General features: G+C 40.3%; 1 long non-coding RNA gene across 1 annotated transcript; it reads left to right on the top strand.

Moving 5' to 3' along the window:
- Window positions 1–14970: 14970 nt before the first annotated feature.
- Window positions 14971–19522, top strand: LOC106037307 (uncharacterized). Its single transcript, XR_001207938.3, has 3 exons — window positions 14971–15172; window positions 16329–16562; window positions 18380–19522. It is a non-coding gene; the product is annotated as an uncharacterized lncRNA (long non-coding RNA).
- Window positions 19523–25463: the final 5941 nt, after the last annotated feature.

A 25463-nucleotide genomic window follows, 5' to 3' on the forward strand; every position in this document is an offset into this window, starting at 1 on the left:
TTCGCCTTTAGTGAAGGACTAAGAGTACAGACCTTTTTGATGAACACTGAAATACTTATCCCACATTCAGGTGTCTGTGAACTTAACTAGCATGATGTGGTTGAGAGATCTCCCCCCAAAACAACAGGAGATGATGGTGTCCCAACAAGACAGACCACTTTTACCTAAGTTTATTACTGAATGATGTTACCGCAGAGGGTTCCAGGTTTCTGGAATGCTGTTTTCTCAGAAGCTGGAGCAGAGTCAAATGTGTTTCACACAGCTAGACACATCAGCCAAGTTTATATCAGAGTAGATGACTGCATTGCATCAACTAGCTTTGCTGGAGACCAACTAGCTGCTCTGTTATGCCCAGCTTTGGGCTCTAAATAAACATGTAGCATTCATTTTCAATGGTAGCAAGGTTTCAGCTGTGCTTGCTCTGATCTCTTGCTTCAGGTGTTTTGTGAAGCTTACAATAACAAATGTGTTTAGATACTGGTATTAGAATGATGCTAAGTGAGGCATAAAATATTAACTTTTATGATGTAGAATTAATCTGAAGCTAAAGATGAATTGTACTGATCGCAGTTTTTGAATATTTTGAAACTTTTATTGATTATTCCTCCTAATTTATTTAATCCCTTTTAATCTAGTGTGACTGAGGGTGGGAAGGAGGCTGCTTCTTGTTATTGGTTTTGGGTTTTTGATCTAAATAAATTAGGAACACTGTACTTGAAAGGAATTTGAAATCACTACGGTGAATTTCTGCTGGCACAATAAAGAAGGGACCTGATCCCAGTGCTCTGTAGATATCATGCAGCTGTTTGCCATTTCATATGTATGAACTTTTTATCCAGTCTCCTTGAAATCCTATATACCTGGCATCAGGGATCCAAGTGGTTCTTATTTTAACTGTTGCATCTGTGTTGTCTTCTCGTGACCTTTTAAATTTGTAAGCTCATCTGAGCAAGGATCATACTACATTTTCAAAGTGATTCTCTTATGCCTGGAATCTCTGAGCACCCCTATAATAGAAATAATTATGGACGGAACTATTAGTCCAAGCTCAAATGAAAAGGCACATGTAAATAACATGTCTGGGTGTTGATGGTTAATCTACTATAAAATGAGAAAGGAACTTTCAAGAAAGATAGGAGAAGCCCTCTGAAGGTGTATACATTGTGCTAGAAATAATTCACCTCACACACTTTCAAGTTGGTCAACCTGTATATATGGGGGGGATTGTTTTCTATATCAAAGTGAGAAGTGTATAAGCACCGGATGAAATCCTTTGTCATTCTGCTGCACTGTACCTGATACGGTGGAGAAGAAAAAATATATTCAAATATCTCTGCACCCCTTACCACTATGTGGAGAAGAAATTCCTTGTCCAAAACTTCAGTCAGAAAATTATTACTGTCAAGATGGTGGTAATATATTCCTGTGAATTTCTGACACTATGCCAAGAAGCTCGTGTTGGGTCACAAAAACAAATAGCTAAGGTTTGCCTGTAGCAAAATAGTTGTGTCTTTGGCCCTCACTATGTTTCCAGTATTTCTTGTCCTTTTGGAATGAAATCCTAAATTACTCCAAGTCCTACCTCACTCATAATGTGACATACCTCTTCTGTCCCTGAACAGCTCTTTCTTACCAAATCCTGTAGGGTTTTGTCTCACCTCTTTTATTCCTGCCATTTTCTAGACCAGCACATAGACCAGCAAGTGAGTGTAGAAGGCAAAAAGCTATGCTGTAACCATCTTGAAATGAAAATCACTTACAGAATCAATACATTACTTCAATACCACATCTTTACACATTTCCACCCTTTTTATCCTTATCTATTTTTCCCTACTTTCGCTTTTATGTTTTCCTGTTGGAAAATAATTGAAAGGGGGCAGAAATGCTAATGCAAAATCAATTCCTTTTTTCAATTTTTGAGAAAGCAAAGCAAAAACTGAAGGAAGAATAGAAGGAAGCATTCAGAAGTGATTCTAATAATAATAACACCATAAGGAAAAATCGGCATTTTACAGCCCCATCTGTTAAATGCTCATTCAAGAAAGACATCTCAGAGTTCAAATACATAGTTTCAGGAAAACATCTTTTCATGCTCAGTAGCAGTCAAAGAGCAATTGAAAGTTAGGAATTTTTTAGAAAAGAAGTAGAGAATGTACAGAAAACATTCTCATGCCCACTGCTTGTATACACATGCATGTCTACACTGAATGCAAGCAAATCAAGTCCAGCAAAGTTCTACAAATATGACTATGGGACTTGTCCGTTTTTCTAACAGTCTAAGACAGGTGGGTTTGTTCAGTCCGGAGAAAAGCAGGTTCAGGGAATACATAATGTACATAAATACCTGATGGTAAGAGGGAGCCAGACTCTTCCCAGTAGTGCCCAGTGACAGAACAAGAGGCAATGGGCACAAATAGAAACACAGGAAAATCAATCTGAACTCAAAACTTTATTTATTTATTTATTTTTTAATGGGGACAGGTTGCCAATAGAAACTTTGAGGTCTCCATCAGTGGAGGTACCGTTCTTGACAATCTGCTTGAGCAGGAGGGTTGGACTAGGTGGTCTCAAGAGCCCTCTTCCATCCTCACTGATTTTGTGAAAATCCTAAGTAATAAGTAAAAAAAAAGTGAACCAGAAAGAGATTGTTTGCTCTCTTAATGAACAGATGGTATCAGAAGGAAATTAACAAGAGAAAGGTTTGAAACAAATAAAAGTGCTTTTTACACAGTGCATAACTGAACTGTGGAACTCGTTATCATAGTGTTTTGTGGATGCTAAATAGCAATTAGATAAATGCACAGAAGAAACATTCATCAAGGTCAGTTAAACACAATATTATATACAGTTCTTGAATTTCCTGAACCTACTAATTATTGGAAACTGAGAGACTGCAACAGAGGTGTATTAACATATTGCTACCCTTCTCCTTATTCTTATTTTGGCTTTTGTCACTGGTCAGTGGTGGAGCTGACCTTGCATAGATGGTCATATATTTAGAAGTATAATACATGTGCACCTTGTGATGCCTTGTCTAGCTTAGGAAAGGAAAATATGCCTTGAGTAGAGACAAGTTGTTTGCATAGATGCAGATTTGAGCAAGGAAGTTCCATTCTCATGTCTTCTTTTGACCAGTACTCTAAGATGTTTAAAATTGAAATTAAATGTATAAAACAGAAAATTCCATACCAAAAAACTTACAGAATTACAAGTGAAAATGTAGCATGCTTTTCAGAGACTTGATATACTTCTGACTTATAAAAATATAAACCAAATGACAGAGTCAAATGGGACTTAGGAAATCTGTTCCTTTTGCAAGACATAGAAGTATATCTGTTTACTAGGATATCAAAGAGTTTCTCATTTAAAAAAAAAAATAAGATTCTTTAGGAAAATCTGGAATATATGATGAAGGAACATTTTATCACTAATTCATAGGCAAAATAATGAAGAACTTAATTTGCACAAGACAGAAAACTGTCAATCTCCATAATGGACTAAAAGGAGACTGAGCCCTGGGAGTTAGTTTTGGTTATGTTAAATAAAGCATATCAAAAGGCAGCTATGGTCTTATCACAGTGCAGGGAAAGAGAAGTCTGGATAGATAAGAAAGTTTTCTTATTTCCTTGTGGCTGAAGACCTGCATATTAAAACTGAGAAGAAAACAAGTGAAAGAGACAGGATTTTGTGCAAAGAATCTGTACAAGGTTGAAAATGTTGAAAAATTAGGCAGCATGGGGATTAATTGAAGTCTGGGCAAGAAAGTTCTCTCCTGAAGATGAGAACAGCTGAAACTTCCTTTGAACTGATGTCAGTGGGACACTGTGATTAAATACATCTTGTTTTTAAAGTACTGCTGTCCCTGTGGAGCAGCGATTAGGAACCCAGATCAATTATATGTCCGTATTGGTTTTAGACTGTTTTTTTTCCTCCTGTTGCCTGCATTGCAAGTTATTGGAATGAGATGGTAAAAAGGAGGAACTCTAGTTTAGTAACTTACCTGGAACTTGCCTTTGTTTGAGTAGAAAGATCCCATGGAATACAGCATCTGCTTCTTCCTCTGAGTGTGTTTGGGGTAGTCCAGCCTCCCCCCAACACACGTCTGCCCTGGATGGCTACTGACCTGCTGTGCCTGGCAACTGAGCCTGCTACTTTCTGCAGGCTTCAGGCATGAGCTTCATCTGAGAGCTGAACACAGCTGTAAGTGGCTAAATCCCTTCATCTATAGTCTGGTTGCGTTGATAATATTTTTCCATCATGTGCTATGACAGAACGTTTAAAGCATTGGACAAAAAAGAAACGTGAGGGAACAGTGCTGGATGCAGAAAAAAAAAATAATCTTCATTTAAATAATGAGATCTTAAAAAGGAAAAAAAAAAAGTGCTTGAAATGGCTTTTGATGAAAATTTTTAATGTCCTTGGTGCTGACACCACCCACTGAGTCATGCAGGACTTTGACACGTCTCTCAGTTGCTCTCTTTGACCTTAAAGTTTGTGCCTCAAGATAATATTCTGCCTGCTTTGCTAGGTTTAAAGAAGACTGAAACTTAAATGAGGAATCAGAGAGCAGGTGATCTCAGTTCGTGGCAGGCTCATTGAGATGGCTTTGCTTTGAGGAAGTGTAATGCCCTTCAGGAAACTCAGACATCACATGGGATCAATACAGCCACATCACACCAGTTGCCTGCTACTTATAAAACTTTTCCAGAAAAAGGAGGGCCAAAGTCAGGGCCCTTTTTGGGTGCCAGGCTGCAAATCAGGGACTGAAGCCCTTTTCCAGAGCATTAATTCCAGCATTACTCCTGGTTTAGAGCAAGGAGATGACCAGAACCCTGCTGTCTGCCCCAATCCACCGGGCTGTTGGACTCATTGTTTATTAGAGTTCCCAAAACAGCTAGTTTTGGTGATTGGTTGATATTAATTGGCTTTAAAGTATAATCCCTCCTGTCCCTGACTATGCAAATACTCTGCTGAAAAATGAAGAGAGAAAAGAGGAAAATCAGAACCTGTTTCCATATCCATTACTTGTTGCCTATTGGCTGCTAATTATTAATTGTGCCTGAGCTCACATTACCATGCATTGCAGAAAAGGCACCGTGAACATTGACTGGTGGAAGATGTTACAGATAGCATTCCTGAAGACAAAGAGCTCTGAAAAACTACTTTTAGTCCATAAGAAAGTCTAGCCTATACACCAGTGAGTCAATGATTCTCACTGGACATTTTGATTGGACATTTTTCTAAAACTAAGCATATACTGATTTTGTTCTCTTTAATTATTCCCTTCTTCCATGTAGTGACTTGCTATGAAAGCAGACCTGGCTATGCTGACAAATGGGATTGTGCGCATTAGGGTTTTCTCCCTTCTCCCAAAGCAGTAAAATATACAGATGTATTTATACATATATATGTAGTTCAATTCAGTTTACAGAACAGTTTTTTCAACTGATGGAGCTGTGTTGTTCATCAGATTAACTATAGTATATGTGAATACTATTAGCTACAGAAAAAATCCAGCGTAAAATAGCTGTACATGAGTCTGCTCTAAAAGGAAGAGTTTCCCCCTGAAGGTCTGCAGAACTGATTCTGGGATTCCACTGTAAGTTGTGTGTCATTGCCTCTAAGTATGTAAAAGAGACCCCTGTCAAAAGGAAATTACTGCCTACAGGTCACCTGGTCAGAGAGACATGAAAAATGATGTGCTGCTTCTAGGGGGAATGATTTCATGTCTCAGCACCAGGAGCAAAGAAAAACCTCTTCTTTAATTTTGTTTCTTCCCAAAGGATGAGGAAAGCTCACATGTGCTGCAGCTCGGGATACCTATTTCAAATCTTATAGTAAGTTCCACATCACATCAGCAGAAATCCAGTCTAAGAAAGCGTTTTCTTGCCATTTTTCTTTCCAAAGTGTCATTCTGTAGTCCCAAAATAATGCAGCATATCCACTTGTTCTTTGACCAGTGGAAGCGCTGAAGAACTGAAGAAATCAGTGTGTTATTGAGTAGACTCTTGGCTGAATTTTTGGGGGCTTACTAAAGTACAAATAGTGACGGTAGGGATTTTTGGTGTTTGTCTTTTTCCTAAAGCTAAGGATATCATAAAAATGTCTGGTGCGACTTCACTTTTTAATGATTCTTGCTTTCAGACTACAGCCATTTTAATCAGCAGAGAAATTAATAAGTTCTCCCTTCTTGATTAAAGATTCATTTCCATGAAACACATAATGTCTTTGAGACCTCACTGGTTCACCACATATAGCTGAAATTGGCTAACAACTTCAACAGTTATACTGGGAAGAATGGACAGGTAGATGAAAAGTGATAAGCCTCCTAGCTTCAGCATAATATCACTAAAAATGCTGTTCTTAGATTTGATATCTGTCAAATAAAATTAAATTAGCTACTTTTCCCCCTACCAATCCACAAAATAGGGTCTAATAGTAGCTTGGATTTTATAAAAGTCTAACATATGAGCCTAACTTGGTGACTTGTTGAAAAACATTATTTCATTTTGGATCTAGGAAACAAGCCTTCATCTTTGCTAGGAAACCTTTGTCCCTCTTTTCTCCTCATCTGCACTGAACAAGCTGTTTTGTTACACCTTTTATTGTAATTAGCGTTAAATTTACATTCATCAATATTATCTATGCAGTTTCAGCTTTTGAAGATGCCCTTTTGACCGTCCTTCAAAGTCCTGAAGAGCAGGGGGCAAATTTAGCCAGCAGCTAATAGATGTAAATTTTCTGTGCTACCGCTGAAAGTCTTGGCCTGCAATTTATTGCAAACAACTTAAGCAATCTGAGCCTAATGAAGGTTTAAAATCCTGCAATGCAGCTTGAGGAGATCGTCAAGTTTATAGTCAGCCCAAGCAAGGCGAACAGCTGCATTTTGCTGGGATTAGAGCAGAGTTCAATCAAGGTGCAACTGTTATAGCTGCTCTACCCAGCTTTGCAATTCTGGCTCTAAGCATTCCGATAAATTCCTCTTTCCAAAGCCTTGGAGGTCTGTCATTTCACCTCTCTCACAGAGGAGCCATTTTTTCCAAGATTCAACATCTGCAGAGGAGCTGAGTGGCTGTATGTGAGACAAGGAGGCAGAGAATGATCCCTCTGGCTATGGCAGGGATGCAGCTAAGGGAACAATAATCTCTTTCTTGCCAAGAAGTGATGGAAAAGCTCCATAGCAGAGCAGACGTTCCCTGAACTGTACAGATGTCACATTAATGCCGTACCCCGGTGTCCAGCGGCACCTAATTGAGACAATTGAGCCCAGGATTGGTGCAGCGCAGAAGATGTCAGGCCTGCATGGAGAACCCAGGTGTTCTGTGGGAGCTAATTAGGTTGGGGAGTGATGGAGAGGCTTTGACAGGGGAGACAGGAGGCTTGGGAGGGAGAAAAAGCTAAAGAAAGGAATAATTAAATTAAGGAGTTTGATATAGCAAGGAGGGGGCATACAGCTGAAAAAAAAAAAAAAAATCACAGAGTGTGGCTCGGTGCAGAGCTGTGGGGCCATCAATAGGATGTGATGCATGTCCCACCATGACGTGCAGGGAGGGCTCCTCCTTATTCTTCGTGCTTGGGGGCGATGCAGGCTGGCAGCATTTGCAGGTGGCTATGTTCCAGCAGAGCCTGTGTGTGTGTGTGTAAGGCAGTCTGAGGGCTGCTCTGATGTGCAGCAGGAGTACAGACCTTTGTCAGTGCTGGGTGTGGAGGCTTGGACACACTGGCAGCTGGGCTTTTCCCATCTCTGGGGCTGATTTAAGGACCCATGGGACTGTGGGGCACAGTCTGCAGCTTTTTTTTCTCCCTGGATGACACAGGGAGACCAAAACCTCTAGCTTAACGTCTCAATATTAGAGTTGCCAGCTTCAGGTGAGATGCATCCTGACCCAGGGTGGGACCTGCTTCTAATCCTAATCCAGCAGCAACCCGAAAACATTGCTGCAGCAGGGTGCTGTTGCTGTAGGAAGACGTAGTATCTGCCTGGCATGCTTGTTTGCAGTCCATGCAGTCACCCATTATCATTTTCAGCTGTTTGCAGGCTGACTGCTCATTTTGTGCATATTAAGTTATTTTACTGCTTGTTCTCACTGACACGCTATAACAGCAATGTGAAAATGATGTAAATCCTGAGTTTCCATGGAATTGGGTTTGTTTTGCCACAACCTGTCTGCATTACTGACCATCAAAACTGTAGACAGGGAGATAGACTGCATCAACAGCTATTAACTGATAGTTTTGTCGAGCTGGCTGTGGTGTTTAGCATTTTCCAGGCAAACTGATGAAAGCACGTGTTGAATCCTACTAATATCTTAGAGGCAGAGAGTAAGCTCTAAAGTAATCAAGTACTATCTATTCTGTAATGCCCTAGCAAAAGCTAATGAAGTGCTTTAGACCTCCATGTGGTGGCTCTTGTATAGCTCTTTGTCTTCTTCAAAGAAGATACAAAGAAATCCAAAACACCTGGGGAGGAGTGATTTTTTTTCTCTGAACAATAGTTTGTGATGAAAGAAATAGGTCTGTAGGGGGTGTGATGGGACCCAGTGTTTGAGCTGGACTTGTAAGTGATTTCTGACACTGGATGTCAAGAAATACAGTCAGATTTCCATTCATTTGCCGGTGGTAGAATGCCTGCAGACCTGTGAAGTGCTTGGAGCTCAGTATTTTTAGCTTCATAAAAGACCCTGGTGAAGGTTAGTTTGATGGTGTTTTATACACAAATGGTCTTTAAAAGGTAGGATTTCTAACTTGCCATCTACTTCTGTGTTGGTCAGGGAGACAAAAAATTTTTTCTGCTGTTTCCGGCATGTAATAAATTGAGAGTTTATCTAATTCACGGTAATTTTCATGACACGGTGTCTTGGGTATTTAGATGACTCCTTGGACTTCCATTTTTCTTGTATAATTTCCTCTTAGCCTCATTTAGAGTCTGTAAAGTCAAAATTAGGTTAGCAACTTAGTTTAAAAAAATCATTTATGTACATTAAGTCGGGGGAAAAAAATCATACAACACGTTGGCATTGAGCAAGGTCCCAGCTGCAGTGCAATCACATTGAACTGAATCCATCCTAAAGTTTGTTCTCCCCAGGCAGAATGGGAATACCATTTGACTGAATGGCTCCTTGGGGAGTGCTTACATGCTACATTTTCTTTGGCAGGGAAGCCAACTTGCAAAGTTCCCCGCTGTCCCTTCAGCTGTGTTGATACAGCTGTGTGGGGCTCCAGCATAAAGCAGGTCTCTGAAATTATCTGGGTCAAAACAAACAATGCAACCTTTTTTTCTCTGATTTATTTTATCATTTTTGGACGTTTTGTTTTGCAGAGCAGCACCAGAAACTGTTGTGCTGGTACAGCAGAAGGCAGGGAGGTGCGAGGGCAGGGAATGAAAGGATGAGAGGAAAGGGAAAAGGATGAGGGCAATGGGAAAGTCTTTAGAGAAGAAAACTAAATAAATGTGCACAGCTTCATTCTTGCTTGTTGTGCTGTTTGCCTTTTTCATTGGCAAGGGTTTGAGCTGGGTAACAGTTCACTTTAAAAGGGAAAAAAAAAAATGACCCCAAGTTAGAAGAAAAGGACCAGCATGGGAAAGCTATATATTGTTATGCATTTTCCTGGCACATATGATGGATTCCTTTTTAATACCCCTAGCACTTTGCAATTTGAACTGCTGCCCGCTATTTATTTAATTTTAATCTATGTCATTTTTCTCAGTTATTTTTTTTATCTTCCTTCCCACTGCCCCTCAAGTTTTGTATTTCTAGTCAGACTCCTATAATATTAGGAAGTCTTTTCAGGGTTTGGGGACTGGGTTTGTGGGGAGAAAAAAGCTCAATAAATTATATATGCAATTTGTAACTGTCAGAGTACAAAACACACAGTACTTTAAAAATAAAGCAAATGTTTGAATTTACATTCCATACTGGGAACTTATATTTTAAACTGAAACTAAAGCCTTTATCTGAAATGTCAGGGTTATAGATGGTGCCTTTATATATATATAAAGATTTGTATAATTTGTATCAAAATGATGCACTTAGCTGATTTTACATTCCAGCCTTTTATTTAGGAAGGGGGAAAGATAATATTTCAGAAGAATATAAAAAATACCTCACTTTTATTCAGGCCAGTCTATCAGTCTGTCTTGTACTGGTTCACTTTGGACACAGGAGCCTTTTTTGGTGGTTGTTCTGGACATGCTCTACGGGAGAAGGATTCTGGGTCTGGTCTTCCTTCTTGGTTTTCAGACTTTACCTTGAAAGTGTCACTCCTCCCATGCTCTTTTTGCACCAGAAGTACTGCACATGATGGTGAATGCCTTGACCAGTACTGAAGATTAATTTAGGAATCTCCAGTTGGAGCAGTGAAGGTTTTTGTTTTGTTTTGTTTTGTTGTTTTTGTTTGTTTTCTCATGGGCTTTGTTTTCTTTTGAAGCCCTATATTGAGTTCAGGGTTCCATCAACTTCAGGTCCCCTTGTGATCAGCTGCAGCCTCCCAGTCGCTGCGTGCTCTGGGACCTTGCTCCAGAGATGGTGCAAACCAACTGCAGTTCTCCCAGATCCTGAGTTCATCGCTGCCTAACTCAGCCCGTCAGAGCTGGCTTCCCCTGTCCCAGTGCTGGTTAGCCGTGTGACAACCCAGCTCAGGAAGCAAGCCAACAGAAACCTGATCCATCTCTTTGATAGCATTGTGTTTCTTCTGGCTGAACTCCCTGAACTGATTCACTCAGCAAGCTCAGGAACAGGAGGTCTGGTGCAGGTGGGGCAGGGCGCCTGTCTGTGACAGCCCTATTAGAGCTCATCCTGCCATGGAGCAACGCCTTTGAACTGTCTAATGGTTGTTGACAGAATATTTTAGCACTGAAACTGCTTGTTTCAGTCCCTGGTGCTTGGTGTGTGGCAGGTATTGTAACCATCTTAACCAGGGAAATAAAATTAATGAGTATTCTATTCAGTGCACTAACGCATAATAGAACTGGATAGTGGGAAGTTTAGGTCAAATAAATTCAAATGGGAAAGAATGAATTCTGTCAAGGTGCTTAAGCACACCGTGAGCTTACCAGAGAAGGTGGTAAATTCACAGTGGAGTGTTTATGCCAGGACTGGATGTCTTACTTAACAATAAGCTATAATTCAGCCACCAGCAAGTTATTGGGCTTGATAGTGTTCAGTTAGGAAGAAAGAAAGAATAATTCCCTCCACAGTGGTGGGTGAAATTCTGTGGCCTGTGTCAAACAGAAGGTCATGCTTGCAGAGGGCTATGATTAATTCTCTTTTGAGATCTATGAATCTCTGCTGGTGGGTGTTTTAAGGCTGCCGTTTGCTATGTGTTTTACTAAATATGCAAAAGGAAGTCCCAAACCTCACATACATGAAACCGGTCGCAGAAGTACTCAGCTCTCAGAATTACCTAGCCTTTCAACACACACCCCTCAGTACAAACAGTAACTAACTACAGCGTTGTCTGGAAACTCACATATTGCCATAAAATTCGGGTTGTTGTGTCAATGCATTATATATCTTATTGCCAAGAAGGTAATGGTAATTGGAAATGCAAAATCTTTCACATTTGGCCCCTTTGGCCCCTGTGACTTGAATGGAACCCACAGCCTCGCTATTAGGGAGCCTGGATTCCCATCTGGGAGAATCCAATAATTGGAAAAGTTGTGTCCAACTCCTATGAACAGAGCAGATGGGATCCCACGGTAGTCTGTTAGAAACATCAGATGATATCCATCCTTTCTGATGAAGGTCTAGCTCTGTGCCCCAAGGGGAAGGAGGAGGAAACAAAAAAACCAAACAAAGAAAAAGCAAAAGAAAAGCCAACCAGCCATGATCTCCACTATAAAATTAACCTCTGCTGTCTTCTCTCTTCACTGAAGTCTATACTCTTCGTGAAGCATCTCCAGAAGTTCAATAAAAAGCTAGAATCAGGGTTCAGAAATTGTTCCATCTCCTAGGTTGATCTGTTGCAATTGTCCCCAGGCTTCGCTGGTCCATGGAAAAGAATATTAACCCAGTGGCATGCTGCAGCCTCCATAGTGCATTCCTGTTTTTTTCTCTTTAGACCATTAGACCTTCCAAAGAACTTTAGTAAATTGGATAGTCTTGTAGGCACTGTGTTTTCCACAGAAGTGTGACAGAATTGTTACAGGCACCCATGCCCTTTGGTCCCTTTGGTTATAAAGCCCTGCCATCTGGATTCAGCTTATTCATGTAAGAATCTTTGATTTATTTTTTTGAAGATGAAAATCTCTCTCTATGTTACAGAGAGTTTACATCTTCATCTGAAAGAGCTGAAAGTTGTAAATCACAACATAAGATTTTTTTCTTCTTTTTTAATATTGATTTCTTAAACACAATCTCAATTTTTGGGGTGGGGAAGGGCAGACTGGTATTGTTATCCTGCCTCCCTCAGAAACCAATACCTCCTACTATTTATTGCTGCTCTGCAGAAAAGTGAGTTTTACTATTTGTCGAGATTATGTGAATCCAAGGCAATGGAAATTACAATGTGTTATGTGCAGCCTCTGGGCATAGGGCTGCAATTCGAATGTGGGCAAAATCCCCCACTGCTGTCTCTTCCTAAGAAGCAAACATCTCATCCATTTTCCTTGTTTCCTCTCTTTGATGTTCTTACTGAAATTAATCATTTGACAGCAAAAAAGGCTTGCAACTGGCCTCCTGTGACTTAGCTATCTATCATGGATTTTATTTAATATAATAGTACAAAGCCTTCTTGCATTCAAATCTGTTTTGATGTTTGTTTGGAAAGTTCACGAGTTATCTCCTTTCCCCCACTGATTCAAGCCATGTAGAGCTTAGGAATTGCTGTTTGTCATTCCATAGCTACAGTAGCCATCTGTAGTGTTTGTGGTATTAAACTAAGCTCATTCTGCTCCTTAAGCACAGGTTGCCACCTTCTTATCTCTCCTTGGAGATAAAAGAGAATCTCTTTACAGCTTTGCGCAGGGCTTGTGAGATGCACCAAGGCCACAGCAAACCCACAGTGCAGCACACATTTGGGGCCAGGGATGGCTCTCTTATTTGTATGTTTATTGGGCTGGGATCTCTCTAAAACAAGAACAGATCTGAAACAAACATGGGAGTGAAACTTTCCACTGATAGGGCTGTATTAGAGGGAGATGGGCAGGGAACCAAGGTGCACTTTAACGGCCTTAAAAGCTGTGCATTTTGTCACAGACAGTCATTCTGTGCAGAAACAGGCACGTAGTCTTGAAATAGATGGGCACACAGAGCCCATTTGATTGGCTTGGACTAGATACCATAGCTAGGTGAGATGAGATACAACCTGCGTGAACTACCCAAGTTCATGTAGTAATGTATGTTGTCTTGGAGAAATCTGAAGTTCTTTGCTAGTGCCTGACCAAGAAATGCTTTGTCTCCTCTTTATCATCTGTGGGGTTTTAAACTGCTCTGATAACTGAACTGGTGAACAGTAAGTGGAGATCATCTGGGGACTTGTCTCAAAATTGTGCTACAGCTCTACAAAAAAAATCACTGCAGCCACTACCAAACATATATATATATATTTACAGGAATACAGCAAAGGGATATGTTGCTACTAGAGACAGGTCCAGAATAAAACACCAAACCAGTGTTCTAATTTGGGATTGCAATTTGAGTTTGTCAGTGGAGACTCCCATTTCAAGACCACAATCTGTCTGATCAACTCAATAACACCCTTGTGCAAAGAAATATATGTGTTTCCTGTCTTTAGCAATTGGCTTCCCAAGCCCATTGCCTAACAGTTGAAATATTTTAAGAATTATTCCTGTAGTGTTCAGACAAAAATATTACATTTACCCATTTTTCTGAAAGTGTTTTAATAACCTATTAAAACAGTTAAAATAGATCATTAGTAGGATCGGTAAAAATAACTGGGGAAAATAACATTTAAAATACTAATCAGTGTTTTTACCAAAACATTTCCATAATTTCTCTTAAAATAAAATAAATCTTTTCAGTCAGCTAAGGAAAGGACAGTTTGGTGGTATTTAGTAATGTCCCTTTTCACACCTTCTGAGATTAAGTCTTTGAGAAGGCTTTGTCACTGGTTAGAGAGCAAAGGCTACCTTCTCAAAGGGCTTTGAGGGTTAGAACTAAAGCTCTAAAGTGAAGACGGCTGGAGAGTCTGGAATGCTTTTTAAGAAAATAGAGATGATGTCTGAAGGATCGGTTACAGAGTCACAGGGTGGTTAATGTTGGCAGGCATCTCTGGAGGTTGTCTGGTCCAATCAAGCAGGGACCCCCAGAGCAGGGTGCCCAGGAACACGTCCAGGTGGCTTTTGAAGATCTCCAAGGAGGGGACTCCACAGCCTCTGGGCAGCCTGAGCCAGAGCTCAGTCACCTGCACAGTAAAGAAGTTTTTCTTCATGTTGAGATGGAGCTTCCTCTGTTTCAGTTTGTGCCTATTGCCTCTTGTCCAGGCACCACTGAAAAGAGACTGGCCCCCATCTTCTTGACACTCTTCCTTATGATATTTGTTGGCAAGATCCCCTCTTCTCTTCTCCAGGCTAGACAGACCCAGCTCTCTAAGCCTTTCCTCATAAGAGAGATGCTCCGGTCCTGTAGCCATGTTTGCAGTCCTCTGCTGGACCATCTCAGCTTTGATTCAGACCAACTCTGTCCTTCTGGGTAGATAAATTAGTTTTATCAAATAGAGACAGCTAAATCAGACCGCACTCTTCCTGTAGTCACAGATGCCTTCAGTGGGGTCGCTAACAGCTGTGCTTTTGGACCTCCTCTTTTTTCTGTTAACACCACAAGTAATCTGAGTTGAGCTAGGGAATAGAGAAAGCACTCCAAATGTTGAATCATATATAGAACTTATGATAATAAAAATATAAAAGATTTTTGTGTGCATCATGAGATGAAAAGCTGTTAAAATTAGTTGTTAATTTCTGCTCCTGAATTTTTATCTTAGAAAAAACAAGTGCAGATTAAATTCAGAATAGCTAAAAATGAGCTATAAAAAGAAAGCTGAATTGGAAATAATATATTAATCTCATTGGTGTATATTTATTTATTTAATTTTTCATCAGAGATCTGGTGTCTGCTGTATTGCCTGAAATATTGACATCATACCTCTCTGTCAAAGGCCTTTCATTGCTTTGGGACATTACCTGTGCTACAGCTGGTGTGGCAGACAGAGACAGGTAAGTTGATTCTTTAGTATTCTTCCATGACACTAAACCTTAAAAGTTAACACTAACTTTTTGACTAAAGCACTAGACCATGTGGAATATTCAGAATAGTTGAGTTGATGTGCTTTTTGACTCCAAAGGCAGAGCAAACAAAAGTATTCCTTATGAAATCTAATATTTTACATAAGTATGGTTCTCCCGTGCTTTCTTATTGCCAAAGGCAGAAACATTAATAAACACAAAACTGTTGCTGTTTTAGGGAATGGATTCTTCTGTGTAGGAGAGCGGCTGTTATCCCAAAGCCACAGTTACATACGGCTAAATCATCAATTCTCTTTCAAGTCCTTAGGGAAATTCTATGTTATGCTGTAAAACCAGACCGTGGTAATTAAGAACAACTACAGCAATGTGTTAATAGTGGTGAGAGTTGAGGAGGTACTGTTAAAATCACCCAACAGGAGCTATTTTTTTCAGTCTAAGTCAAGACTCCTTTATTGTCTGTTGGATTTCCCCCAGGAAAAACTGCCAAGAGACTGGCAGAGCCACATATGTAGATATTTGCTTCCTTTACCTGCTAGGTCAACACCATGTTGGTACATGGTAGGGTCTTACTGAAAGAAAAATATCTCTTTGTTTAATTCAACAAAAGCCAAAGTCTTTCATACAGTAATTTCATCTGCTATCAACCTCATAATTCGATTTCATTATGTATTGTATTAATGTAGTGATTTGATCATTCTGAGTCTATTGATTTACTGATTTAATTTTAATTGTGACCTCAATTTGACCATTGCGTTGTTCAATCTTTAATTATCCTAGTAAAAATGTAGTATATTAGTTCACTAATAGGCACTTTTAAGTGAACATTTGCTTGCTCATCCTTTTAAATAAATCCATTAAACGTATACAGAACCGTTTTATTCCGTCTGCCTGCAATGTGGGTCACACGCTTTGAAGATACAATTAACCTCAAGTGAGAAATTTGCAAGCCACTAAGTTATTGTACTGACAAGTAAAACCAAGGTCTTTTCACCTTTAAATGTAAGACACTATAAAGCCTTCAGTTTCTTGCTGGAGAGAGAATTCCAGAGCACAGATGAAAAGATAGGATGAAATGAACAGAAATGCTGAAGTTTGGGGTTTTTCTTTTTCCTCTGTTTGCCATTAGGATATCACTCAGGGAATACAGTACCACAAAGGGCCCATCTGGTGGCACTATTAGCTGAAGCCTTTATTTCACAAACAGAAGGACAGATCTTATACAAGAAAAAGAAAGAAGGAGAAGGACATTTCTCACTAATGGTGCTACTCATGTTGCAGTGGTCAAGTAAAATGCTCAAGGTTCATTTTATGTGCCTGTAACATTACCTTCTCTTCAGTCCCATTCTCAGGATTCCTACAGGTAGGAGTACCAGACATTTTGTTCCTTTTCTTTATTTGCAGTTACAGCAATATCAGAGAATTGAAAAATATCCCTTGTTAAATAAATGCATAAACGTAAAATCATCTACAGATATGTGGAAGTGGGGGAAGGAGGGTCTATTTTTTTTTTTTTTTTCCCCCATTAGCACCAGGAAATTGGTAACACTGAACCTGGTAAACTTATTAACATTCCTAAGTAGAAATTCAGAAATCTGAAATGCAGATGTGCGGAGCACATATATATATATGAAGGAAATTTTATATATTAGTTTATTTTAGATCTTAAAGCATTCAGCATGATTTTCCTTGAAACTGCTTATGAAGATACCCTTGTTCTTTCATGCTTTATGTGTTAATGAAAACCTGATAATTGTTTTCTTGGACTCCATACACCCCTTTAAAGCCATTGAGATTACTGAATTTTTAGTGGCAGTGACCTTGGGTCACTGATAGATAGATTCTGGTGCCTAAACATTGATGTCCGTGGCCTTTTTAGCTTCCTTTGGGGTATCTAAGACACCTCCATTGTGTTTCAGATAAGACACAGAAAATAGGGGGTGCCCACATCCCTTTGCATATGGGCACCAGGGGAGATGCCATTGGTCTCCTCTCCCTGAGTGGTATAAGACCTTTGTAAACTCAGGATGCCTCAGTCCTCTAGGGAATGAATGCAGAGGGAGGTCATAGAAGCTACCCAGGCCCTGGCTTGCATCAACCTGTTGGTGGCAGTGAAGCTGAGATGTCTGAAATCCTGCCTATTCACATCAGCATTCGCACGTGGCTCTGGACTGGAGCTCCATCCACCTTCCCCTTCTGGGTGTTTTCACCTGCCCTTTTTTGGTCCTGGCTTTGGCATTCTTAGGACATTTGCATGAGCTAATCTATCTCACTAAAATGGGACAAAATATCTTGGGAGAGGGAAGAGTGGGTAGTTTCGTGCTGTTTTAATCAATTAAATTAGTTCAGCGCAGGGTCCTGCAGCAGCCAGAGTCTGCTCAAGGGACAATGGGACTTTGTTGTTGTGGCAGAGGTATAAGAAGGATGGACAGAGACCTTTTCTGACAGCAGAAATCCATTATGGCATTTTCCTACACTTGAAACAGAACAGTACTTCTTGCATCTCCCCTTGGAGTGACTTTGACACTCTCCATTAGGCCAGCTGCCTGTTTTCAGGCCCAACGCCAGCAGCTCTCCCCCAGACTTGTGCTGGGAGGATATTTGGCACCTCCCTCAGCACTCCTTATACCACCTGCAGAGCTACTCCCCTGACTTTGTGGTGCTGGGTGTGTTTTTTGTCTTTTGAAAATAGTATTTAGCTGCTGTAATTAGAACAGCCACACCTAAAAAAGCAAGTGGGTAACTCAGAACATTTCTGAAAGCAACAGAAGACAGGGCACCTAACTTCAGATGAGCACTTGGGAAAGTCTTGCTATTGTCTCCAATTTCTGGTTCAAAAAGAGATGTGATAGCTTATTACTTACCCCGCCTAGGTAATTTAGGTACTTAACTATCTAAAATACTTCTAACTAGGCTTGTAGGGATGGACTTCAGTTGTGATTGTTGTGGAAGTTTCATTGAATTTAGGTCTCCTTCTTAATCAAGCCATTAACTTTTAAAGAAGCAGAAGAGATGAGCATAATGTAGTAGCAATAAAAATAATTAAGGTTGGAAATGGGTCTTTGTTGCTGTCTGGGAATTTGCAGAGGAAATCTAAGTTTTGACTTATACTGTTATTGTCATGCTGCATTGATATTCAGTCTGATGGTTGCACAATGAATCTCTCTCTCTTTTTTCCAGCATAATGTGAGACAAATCTACACAAGATGAGAATATCTACGTGTTCAAAATGCAGACTTTTAACCTGATACAGTAAGAAAGGAAGTTTGTAATTGAAAATTAATTCATACTGGGATGTGCAGTCAATAGACAATTACTAAGATACAGCTTGTGTTTATTGCTTGAGGAATTTTACACAAGATTTATAACATCTAAAAGCAATTACCTTTACATGTAAAGAACAGTCTAAAAAGATGAAACTTAATTACTATAGAAGCCTTCAAACATTCTTTATCTTGTATATATAATCACCAACCAGAGAGTAATTAAAAAACATAAAAAATTAGATGTGAAAGTCAGCATGTTATCCATGTCAAAAAGATTATATAAGAATCCCTACATTGTCCACAATTCTTGTTCTATCAGTTTTACAGGAGAGTGGCACTACTATTTTACTCCACATGTAAGAAATGAAAATCAGATCTAATGTTTATGAACTTGAGGTCAAATAGGATCAATTTTTTAATAGTCAGGTGCATCACTGTCTCTTTCATCTTATATGCCCACTCTTTAGACCCCACTGATAATCTCAGAAACATGGGAGATGCATTCTTCCTTTAAAGAAGAATCTAAAGGTATTTCACCAGGTACATTAATTTAAGTTAGTCGGAATGGAAAGATTGGTTTGGGAATCAATGACCTGGTCAGAGCTCTACTCACGAGAAATTCCTAATGACATCAAAATGGGATTGTCATTCCAGGTCCACTCTTCAGCCCCTTTTGCCTGAGCAAACAGGCATATTTGGTGAGACTGTTCATTCATAATACATCCTTGAGACAAGTTATAGTGGTGACAAAATGCCTGACACACTGAAGACTGTGTTAACTTGGAAAGTGAGATACTGAATGCATGACATGAACACATTTGAAAAAATGTCAAAGTAAAGGATCTGTAGAGATACAAAGGAAAGCAGCCACATACAAGTGGGAGTCCCAACACCAAATAGGGAAGGCGGTTCAGAGTGTGAAGACTACCTTAGCTAAGCAAGAGACCCATGGCACTGGCCAAGTAGGGTTAGTATTGAAGAATGCAAAGGTGAATGCTATTTCTTCAGACTCTTGGTTCTTTGTTGTACACAGCCCCACAACCAAACCTTTGCTGAATTCAGGATGTTTTGGTTAAAAAAAAAAAAAAAAAAAAAAAAAAAGTGTGTGTCTGTGTTCTTTATTGTTATTATTATTATTATTTAATTTTTACTTCATAATGGTATGGCTTACACTGAATAGATTTTGGTAACCCAGGGGCCTTGGACATTCATGTTATCTTGGTCTTTTTTTTTTTTTTTCTCTGTGTGATACACAATAGTTTAGACTCTCAAGCACTGAAATGCCTAACTAATGAGGTGTGGGATGAGCATAATGTACAGAAGACACACATAATGGACTATAGAATAAAAAAAGTCCAATGGGATACAGTAATGGCTCATTTTTTCCCCCTTTTTAAGTCTGTAAAGTTCAATCTGTGTACTTGGTCTTTTGTTGAGTTAGTATTTTTATAATATTTTCCTTGTACCAAAATTGGAATGGAACATCCAAAAAGAGGAGTGTGAAAGTTCTTTTCACTTTCTAATTGCAATGACCATAATTGATTTTCAGTTATGCTTTCTGTTGTGTTCTCCCTTGCCTTGCCTTGCCTTATCTCACCTTGCCTTGCCTTGCCTCACCTTGCCTTTCCCAATACGTGAATAAATGCTTAATGTTTCACATTTAAGATAATGAAGAACTCTAGTCTGAAACCCTGTAAATACATTGTGGTAGTTGCAGGGGAGTTTTGACTCCATGCACAGGTGCAGAGAAATGATGAGAATTTTAGTACATTTTCACCCTGGAGTGAAAGGAAGCTGCAAATTGGTTATAGAGAGAGAAAGTAAGTGTGTGTGAGTGGAATTTTTTCTCAGATCTTCCGTCTTCAAATTACTTCTGAGATTAAAAGAGTAATTAAAAAAAAAAAAGCCACAAGAAGATTTATTGGCCAGCGAGTCTAGAGCTGCGGGTTTCTGCCGCTTTTGTTAGCACTGCAGCAATCTTTTGGCTTATTTTAGATGCTGGTAAGGCATCTTCAGCAACTGCACTGAAACGGCAGGTAGTGCCGAAGTGACCCAGGAGAGGGAGAAATGTGCTCAGGGAACATGCAGGCTCCTGTGTTTATCTGCACAGGCATGTGTCACTGGGCTTGGTGGGTGAGTTTTCCTTTGCAGGACTCAGACAGCATCCCTGGGGATCCATTGTCCTCCATGTCCCTTTCATGGCTGGACTTCCCAAGTAAAGGTACCTGTAGCAGTATTTCAAACCAGACAGATAGACACCCCTGAGCTTCAAATCTGAAAGCAAAATGTAGTGATGTGCAGGATAGAAGTTAACACAGGAAGATTTTCTCATTTAACTGATTGGGTCTAACTGGGGACAGTTCAAGGCAGTGTCACAGCTGGAGGTCTGGTGGTGGGGTTAGACCCCTGGTGAAAGCGTAGAGTTACGATGTCATGGTCCGTCTGCTCCTTTGTGACACGCAAGGGGGGAATCAGGACTTGATGGCAGAACAGATTTTGTCCTTTGTTAGCTGCTTTGGCACAAAAGGCAAAATGTATGCATGGGCTATTATGCACAGACCTCCTGGGTGACTTCTCAGTACTTGATTACATTTTAATTATTTTTGTAATGTAAAAGCGAGCCTACTCTCTTGAGAAGAAAGAACTGTTACTATTAATCTACCAGGTTATAGCAGAGGATCAGCAATTAGCTCTATCCTTTTTATTATGCTATAATTATTAATAACAAGGGGTCTCCAAGAGCCCCATTTCCCACAGAAAATCCCATTTGGTCAAACAGTCAGATGGTTCATTTTGGTTTATATTTGACAGATGTAGAAAAGGTGGTGTAAGTTGTATCAAACTGAGAGAAGCCTGGGTGGATGTTTCTAGCTTAGGCATCCCATATAACATTGTATCACCAGCAGCACCAGTTCTGGGTGCTAAACAAAAAGTTTGAGGAAAGTTCCCTGCAAAACACAACCCAGAATCTGATCAAGGAGCTACCTTCCCTCATTACTGGCATTATTATTGGCAGCACAGATGGACGCTTCAACAGTTAAGGCTACTTTTACTGGCCATTTAACTGAAGGCTGACAGAGAGTAGCGGGGGACTGTATCATAAATGCAGTGTCTCTAGTCATTTTGTGTCTCTAGTCATCTGCAAACAGCCACTCCTGGGGACAAGCCTGCAATACGTACTTCCGTGCAGCATCATGTTTCAAGCTACTTGTGACTTGTCCAAAGTTTATTCAACATCACGTTTTCCAGGCTAAATGTCTGCAGACACATCTCTGAACCAACTCAGAAATATTTTTAATTATTTCCTTTTTATGTTTACAAAAACCCATTCTCAATACTGTTTTACTAAAACCTCAGAGTTACTTATCATGATGAAGCATCAGTAAGAAAGTATCTGTGTTATCAGAAGTTTTTACTTCTTGGTTCTGAAAAATCTCATGTGCAGAAGAGATTTTGGGAACCAAATTTCTGAAAACCCTTAGCTGTTTAGAGCATGCCCCATTACTGGCTCTCCCCCTCTAGTGCTATCCTCTGCTACAGTGATTACACCTGCTTCTTAGGATGGCTGAAGCTGAGAAATAATTTTCCATGCTATGACTGTTGCTTGCTATGAAAATTTGGTTTGTGGGGAAGAAAACACATATGTGACCAAATAAATATAAAAATATAGAAAAGGTCATGAACTAAAACCTCAGTTTTAGCTTATCTAAAGTTTTCAGACCCTGATACTGCAGCTAGATTATTCTTCTAAGAATGTTTTTTTGGTGATCATTTCTGGACATAGTAACTTCCCAACAAAACAGAATTTAACAACTAAAATTGTGTTAAGGAGTCCTGCTTCTATTTGATAGTTTCTGCTAGGAAAAAGCTTTACAATATTAGTGTCCCTCTGAGCAATTAAGTAGCAAGGTCCCCTAATCTCTGAAGTCATACACAAAACAAATAGAGTAGTAGATGTTGCTTCTCTGGGATCATAACAATTATTTATTGCTTTTAATAACAGTGAGTTTGCTCGGATCTGTCAGGATATCCTTTTGTACTAGTGTCAACAGGAGTAATTCTAACTGTCAGTGGAGCTGAGGAGGTGAAATCGGAATTATGACTGATATATCTTGATTTTCTGGCATGATGAAGGAAAAAGAACCTATAAAATGTTTGGGGAACTTCAAATCCTGTGGTATTCTAACTACTTTTCTATTTCCTTCCTTTCTTTTCTTTATTTTTTAGTTTAATGAAAAACTGCTTTTTTTCCATTCTCAAGTTTATAAGGCTTCTTCCACTCTTCCACACCTAGTAAAACTGTTTTATAGTAATCGTTCACTTTTCAAAGTATTATATGACTGAAAACCTCTCATTCTGATCTGCTGTCATGTTTTTGTTTTGTTTTTCATCACCATCACATAGGTCAGGGTGCAGCCACGAGGGTGGGAAGGACCTAGGAAGGCTGTTTCCCTCTCAGATGAAGCAGCCTGGGTGCCCCAATGAGCAAGTACTGATGTACTAAACTCGGGCAGGCTCAGTACCATACCCACGTCCCTGGGGAGCCTGTCCCAGTGCCCGACCACCTCCGGGTGCAGAACCTTTCCCTAACCCCCAGCCTGACCCTCCCCTGTCCCAGCTCCATGCCGTTCCCTCGGGTCCTGTCGCTGTCCCCAGAGAGCAGAGCTCAGCGCCTGCCCCTCCGCTCCCCTCGTGAGGGAGCTGCAGGCCGCCATGAGGCCTCCCCTCGGCCTGCTCTGCTCGGGGCTGAACAAACCAAGGGACCTCAGCCTCTCCTTATGCGTCTTCCCTTCTAGAGCCCTCATCTTTGTAGCCCTCCTTTGGACACTCTCTAATAGTTTTATGTTCTTCTTATACTGTAGTGCCCAGAACTGCACATAGCACTGGAGGTGAGGCCACACCAGTGCACAGCAGAGCAGGGCAATCCCTTCCCTTGACAAGCTAGCCTTGCCGTGCTGATGTACCCCAGGGCATGGCTGGACCTCCTGGCTGCCAGAGCACCCTGCTGGATCATATTGAACTTATTGTTAACCAAAATGCCCATATCCCTTTCTGTGGGACTGCTCTCCAGCCTCTCACCCCAGAGTCTGTATGTACAGCCAGGGGTGCCCCTTCCCAGGTGCAGAATCTGGCACTTGCTCTTGTTAAACATCGTATTGTTGGTGATTGCTCTAACTTGTCAAGATAACTCTGCAAGGCCTCTCTACTCTTGATGGAGTCAACAACTCCTCTCAATTTAGTGTCATCTGCAAACTTCATTATATACACTCAAGTATACATTATACATTCAAGTCCTACATCCACACCATTTATGAAAACGTTAGAGAACTGGCCCTAAAATGAACCAAATAAACTTTTTTATATCCACAAGGGATAATTCACCTCCTGTCTGCTTCATTATTGATGCAAAGATCAGTTAAAGACCTAAACCGGCTCACTCATTTTGCACTATGCCCAAAAGCTTGACAAGGCCAGACCTGTGGAAAGGAAGATCCAAGTCTGAAAGCATGAACCACAAGTTCAAGGATCATCAATGACATCATCAACAATACCTAGCACTGCATCTGCTGCAAGGAAGGCAGGACTAAATCCAGCATAGTACTCAGGGATCTGAAACAAGGATGTATGCAGTAGTAAAGCATTCAATCCCCAAACCAAGACACAGACTTCACATCTATTGTTCACCTTCAAATGCCTTAACTGCAGCATTCTGTAGGCCTCTTGACTTTCCTTCTGAGTGTGCCCAGATCTGCCCCAGATTTGGCAGCTCAGTCCTCATCTCACACCAATCTGAGAAAGTCCGTGTCACGAGTGAGAAATTAAACCTTCCTCTGGCCCTGTCCATTTACAAAGCCAAAAGGCATTTCCCCTTAGCAGCATTCCTGGACCAGGAGCTTAACTATGGGACACAGGTGACAGCCACTTGATTTTACAGCAAAAGCCGGGGCTAGAGAGTTCTGCTGGTCGGCTTCTGCAAGCCTTGGGAGGCAGCTTTTGTGAGCCATTGTGAAGTACACAGCCATTGTGAGGTACAGTGAGACAGCACCTCTACCAACAGAAAATGCTCCATCCTTGCCTAATGTTGTTAGTTTATCATATATTGCTGTATTTGTCCAGGAGGGTTGTATTCTTGCACAAGAGTCCCAGCACAGGGGCAGTCCAGTAACTGCTGGAAGTGTAAATAGGAAGAAATGTGGTCTGAAAGACCATGTCATGTGGTCATGAAAGCATATTTTGAGACTAATGATCTTACCTCTGTGTTTTCAAATGTTTTCAAGCAAGCAGTGGCACTCTAATCCTATGATTTTTCGTTGTTTTGTTGTTGCTGTTTCTCTCTCTCTGTTTTTTTTTTTTTTTTTCCTTTTGTTTGTTTGCTTTTCTCTGGGCAGTCACACCACTATCTTTATCCATTTTTACTTGGTAAGGATGCTTGATCACCTCACCTGTTTAGGCTGGAGGAGTGCTTGCAGTGTTTTGGCTTGATTGCGCTTGCCTCTCAGAGCCACTTGATGGCGGTGGTTAGCGTAACAAAATTTCACGTACACCCGTATGTGTTTGCATGGATTTATAATATACATAGTGTGACTCACTTCTTAGGAACAACAGTCTATTATTATCTGCTGCATTGTGCTTAGCGTGGTAACTCTTTTTTACACAATGAATTCCCATGTATTTACCTAGATTTCTGTAGCCTTTACAAAGCATTTGCCAGCTTCTCAAAGCTCTTCATCAAAAGCAATTTCCTTATGAGTCGTCACACACTGTGGATGAAACCAGGCTGTTCCTGAACAGTGGAAGTAAAGTTTGCCAACATATTTTCACAGTCATCGTGATAAATTGTATCCACAATACAACCTTTGAAACTTGTAAGTTTTGCATGTTTTACACTCAGATAATACTTGAATGCAAAATATGTTCTCCTGGCAACTGCAAGCAGAAGTAGACAGCCACTCTGCACAAGAACAGGCTTCAAAACACCCCAAATCCTTCAAAAGATG

The sequence above is a fragment of the Anser cygnoides genome, chromosome Z, assembly GCF_040182565.1.
Source record: "Anser cygnoides isolate HZ-2024a breed goose chromosome Z, Taihu_goose_T2T_genome, whole genome shotgun sequence".
Classification (NCBI taxonomy): domain Eukaryota; kingdom Metazoa; phylum Chordata; class Aves; order Anseriformes; family Anatidae; genus Anser; species Anser cygnoides.